The following is a 5,694-nucleotide window of genomic DNA, read 5'->3' on the forward strand; positions in this document are numbered from 1 at the left end:
TCCACCAAACACTGTCCACCATGGGCAGCCATTGTGGCATTTGACCCCCAACGGCACAAGGTTCAGCTTCACAACAACACCAGGTTACCTTAGTACAGCAAATTGACAGAGAGTGATATACAACTTAGAAGAATGATCTTCCAAAATGAAATAACAATAACAATAGACCCTTGGGCCCAACTGACAGTGAACCATAAAATTTAAGATCTGAGTATGACCACATGAGCAAATTACATTTTGAAACACAGAATGTTGTTAAATATGTTGTTATTGTTTGTCATTGTGATGTGCCGAGTTGCCTGAAACTCATAGCGACTCAAACACGTTGTAAACTGGGGACTACTTCAATTTTGGCAAAGTCAGTGGTTAAGCTAGTAATTTCCTCCGGGCGTCTGTCTGAGCTCACAGCAGAGTCAACCTTGATTAAGTAGCAGTAGTGGGGAGTTGCTGTTGTTGCCATTGTTATGTGCTGCCAAGCTGATTCCAGCTTTCCGCAAATCTATTAGACAACAAATCAAAACCCTGAGCTAGTCACTGTGCTAATCCTTCTCTCTTCCACCGACCCGTTCCATCTGCAACCGTTTCCAAGGCCTGGGCCCTCTGATTACATGTAAGTATTATGAAGCAAAGTCTCACCCCTTTTTCTTCTAAAGAGCATTCTGCTTCTGCTCTTCTCCCAAAATGGGTTTTTGTCTCTGCTGTTTTGGCAATCCATGATGTAGTCAGTACTTTCTACCCCCCAACAGCACAACTTAAAACCATCAATTCTTTTTTATTCTCCTACAGTCACATGCATTTAAAGCACTTGCATATACCACGGCTTGAATTGGGTGTATCTTAATTTTTAAACTAAGACAATTAAATCCTTATATAATAGCAATAATTATAATAAAAGCTAGGGTTGCTATGAGTTGTAGGCAACTCGGTGGCACCTAACCGCAATGAGAGAAACACAGCGGAATGGTAAAGAGAATGATTTGGAATCCTACTCCTTTGTTTTAAAGGTTATTTTATTGGGCAATTTCAGGGTCTTTTCCAAATTCTTTCTGAAAATACCAGTTATTCAATCTATAAAATGGGTGATACACTTGGCGGTAATAGTAATAAGGGTATATCACTTGCTTTGTACTATTAAGTCAGAACTGACACATAGCTGATCATCCAATGAGCTTTCATCGCCCATCTTTTTTGCACACAGCAGCTGGTAGATTTAAACTATGCACCTTTGGGATTGCAGTGCAACTTCTTATCAGTAGGTGAGCTGAGGTCCTGGTATGTAGTTGTTGTGTGTCATGGAGTCAACTACGACTCATAGTGACTCTATGAACAGTAGTAGCTCTGCTCCCTGCCCTAACTTGAGCCAAACTCATTGTATCTGACATATTTTGCCACAGTGATTGACACAGATACTGTGTCTATTCATCTTATCCAGGGTCTTTCTCTCCCTGATGATTTTTAATTCCTGTTCTTTGCACATTTCATTCTAACACCAGCTTGTCTTTGTGAGCTTCCCTTTGAAATCTCCTGTTCTGCTCTTTATATTCCTAATTTCTTTGTTTTAGTTTCTTAGTGCAATATTCAGAGTATCTCTGACATCCATCTCAGCCTTTCTTCCTCCTCTGTCTTTGTAATGACCTCTTTCTTCATGAATACTATTGATATTCTCCCACAGCTCATCTGGTCTTCGTTAATTAGTGTTCAAGGCCTCAAATCTGTTCTTGCGATGGCTTTTACATTCAGATGGGAGAGACTCAAGGTCATATTTTGGTTCTTACGGATTTTTCTTTTCCATTTTCTCTAGCTTCAATTTGAACTAGCATCTGAGTAATTAACTGATGGTCCCTTTCACAGTCAGCACCTGTCCTAGTTTTCACAGCTGATACTGAGCTTCTCCAATGATTCTTTCCATGGATGTAGTCAATCTGATTCCTATGTAGTCCATCAGGTGAGGTCTATGTGTCTAGTCACCGTTTGTGGTTTTTTTTTTTATAAAAGCTAGTTGCAATGTACAATTCATTGATTGTACAAAATTGTATTATTGTATCTCCAGCCTCGTTTCTGTCACCAAGTCCATGTTTTCCACCTACTGTTGCTTCCTCCTTGTTCCCAACCCCTCTAGGCCACCAGCTTTCCTGCTTTATCACCACACACGTAAAATCAGCTCTGTCTCTACGGTAAACAACAAGCATTTGAGGTGCTGTATTTATTCTAATACACGTAGAAGAAGGGGCCCACTAGCAGATCTGACTTCTACCTTTCTCTACATCCTTTTTTATTGGGCCTAACTAACAAGATCGTGACTAAACAATTTCTCTTCCATGTGCCATCTTTGAAGCCAGTGTTTACTCCGTTGGGTAACTGACAGAGTTAACTTTTGATCATGTCTAGGATTTGATGTTGCTGTTAGCTACTATGGGGTTAACCTCTGATTTATCATGACCTCCAACTTACAGAAACTCAAAGTTCACAAACATGAAGATTTACAGTGCACCTTTTCACCACTAAATCACTGAAACTTCCTCCTTGAATGCCTGTTGTGTTTGTTCTGTGCCATCGAGTCATAGACAACTCAGCGACCCTATGAATAAAAGACCTGAACACTTGTATAACTTTCGTTGTTTCTGCATGTTCCTAGAGTTTCCGGAGGCAAGCCATTTCAGAAGTGGATGCTACTCCAGCTTCTGAGCTTGTTTTGATTGGGAAACTCCACCAAACACTGTCCGCCATGGGTAACCATTATCACATTTGACACATCAGTGTCACAGTGTTCAGCTTCATAGCAACCACAAGTTACCTCTGTGCAGCAATGAGCAGAGCAGTGCTAAATCACTTAGAAGAAGGTTTGAGCAAAAACAATTTAAACTATTCCCACTCTCTTTTTGTCCATGTAAGTAAACTGTTCAAGAGCAGTGCTTGTTTTCAAACCACCAGTCACTTCAGGAAGACAAAATTCAGTTATGGTTTGTTCTGTCAAGATTATGTCAACTTATCAACAAGACATGCACATAAAAAACTTACCAGCTGGTCACCTGAATTTGTCAAGGAACCTCATGCCTGAGAGAAAGGGACAGGGAAGTGGTGAATGGGAGTCGTGTTTTCTTCCTTGCTTCCAGCCAATAATTGAGAAACCATATGGAATCTTATATGGGTAGTTAAAATCATTGGATCAGGTGAGAAAATTGTTACAGAAATCACCTGATCAGTGGTGGTTGGACATCATTAAGTTAAAAAATAAACACCTGGCTATTATGTGAAATTGGCATTAGGCAAGAGTCCAAGGCCAGGTACCATCTCTGAAGTCAGTGTCCACCCTCCAGTTACAGCGAGTCTTCTTCCCCCTGCCTCCTGCATTCCCTATCACCCGAGTCTGGGGGATTGAATGTGTGGTCAAGTGTCGCCCAGAGCCCACTCTCTTCCATCATCTGACATTGTTGGAGACCCTCCTTCTCCTTTTTCTTTGTCCCAGCTTAACAGCTTCACATAGCCTCCTTCCTCATGTTCTCAACCCCAACTAACCTCCATGGCAAGTCAAGCCCTCGTTCAATCTTCCCTGCCTACCCTTGAACTCAAGTTGTCCGTGGTAGCCCAAGGCCCTCCATAAATAGACCAATTCACTGAAGACACATTCTAGAAAGTGTCTTGTAAGTGATAAGGCTCCATTCCTCTTGTAGCTCAGCCTTAATCAGTATCTCCACCATATACCTCTGGGTGTCCTGTGGAGGGTGCTCTAAGTCTGGCCACAGACCATTGGAGGCTCTAAGAATTTTTTTCTAAGTTGTCATAAATGCGTGATTTTGGATAATGAGAGAGTTCATAAGTGAAGAGTAGATACAGAGACTTCCTGCTCAGTCAATTATTTCTCTTTAACTTTCATGTTAAAAGAGACACTTGTCCTAACACACCTAATGTGTTTGTCAGTAGTTATCTTTCCTCTGACATTTTATTTTCATCTATAATTGATAAATTTTATTTCATTTCGATCCACTAAAAAACTGAAAATAATATAAATTCTATTGGTTCTTTGTACTTTGTGTTCTTTAATATTTTTTAGAATAAATTAGGGTTATTACCTTGAAAAACTCTTAACAGTCAGTACGTGAATAAAACCCGACTAGTGAAAATAGATTTGCCACAAATGTGTAGCAAAAGATGGGCTTTTCATCCCTCGAGAGTCCTTTTCCCTAGATTTATTCATACATAGTCATGTTTGTTATTGAATTACTAAAACTAGTCCAAGCTTAAAGCATGAGGTTAATTTTAATCCATTTTGTTTAATAAGTGGGAAATAATTTGGGCTTAGTCTAACATCTTGATATAATTATAGTTCCATCTTTGGAGAAATTAAGGATGGCCTCGTTCAGAAGGTGAAGGATATGTGAACTGTTAGATAATGAGATAGTTGATAAGTGAAGAGTAGTTGTTAACTTCCAGGGAGGTAGAATCTTAGACATTCACATACAGTAATCAACCCTCTGAAAGGGAAGAGAAGGAGGTAGGGCAGGTTAGGTTACATAGGTAACTCATGGTTGCTGTGATGCTAAACACTGTGACACTGATGTGTCAAATGCAATAATGGTTACCCATGGTGAACAGTGTTTGATGGAGCTCCCAGATTAAAACAAGCTTGGAAGCAGGAGTGGCATCCACTTCTGAAATAGCTTGCCTCCAGAAACTCTGTGAACTTGGAGAAATGATGAAAGTTATACAAGTATTCAGGTCTTTCGTTCATAGGGTCTTTATGAGTTGTCTGCGACTCAGTGGCACCTAACAACAACAACAACAACAGTGCCCACCCATCCTAGTCTTCTGTACTTCAAATGACTCTATTTTTTTCCTTTTCAATCCAAACTTTATTGGCCTTTGTTTTATCTTCTATTGCAAATTGTCTTATTTGAATAAACCACACTTTCTTACCTCTTGATTGTTCTGTTTCATATGCAGATTGAAAAGGTATAAAGACAGGACTCATACCTGATGCACTCCTTTACTGATTTTGAACCTTGCAATGTTTCCTTGCTCTGTTCTGATGACTGCCTCCTCAGCCAAGTATAGGTTTCGCATGAGCACCATCAGGTGTTCTGGGATTCCTATTATTCTCAAGGTTAGTCGTAATTTGTTGAGCAATAACAATTTGTTCCTTCACAGGGATGGCACTCAAATTTGTGAAGTGTTCCATATTTTAAAGGGTGAAGGGACAGCACAGGAGAGGGAGACCCCAGATGAAATGGATTGATACAGTAACTGGGGCAATGGGGGTAGATGTGTCGGAATCAGTGAGACTGGTTCAGGACAGGGCAGACTTCAGAGCTGTTGTACATAGGGTCACTATGAGTTGCGGGCAACTTGACAGCACATAGTAACAACAGTAAAAACTTGCAGTTATCAGAACAGAGTACTTAGATACTCAGATAACAAGTGAAAAAGTCAATATTTGTACTCCATTCAATCAAGTCTTCCCTGCGCTGGCACTTGCCTGCCTTTTAATCCCAGCCCAATAGTATTGCATATAGAATTTTACTATTTCAAACTATTTTCTTATCTTTTTTATGAATTTTTTAAAAGTTTTCTGAATTATTCCTGATATTTTAACTTATGAAGTCTCTGCAGAAGCGAATATACTTGGCTGGTAACTCAAAAGTCAAATGTACAAGTCTAACAAGAGGCAACTCAGAATAAGACGTGGCAACTTCAATT

The sequence above is a fragment of the Elephantulus edwardii genome, unplaced genomic scaffold, assembly GCF_000299155.1.
Source record: "Elephantulus edwardii isolate Elephantulus edwardi_28Jun2011 unplaced genomic scaffold, EleEdw1.0 scaffold00112, whole genome shotgun sequence".
Classification (NCBI taxonomy): domain Eukaryota; kingdom Metazoa; phylum Chordata; class Mammalia; order Macroscelidea; family Macroscelididae; genus Elephantulus; species Elephantulus edwardii.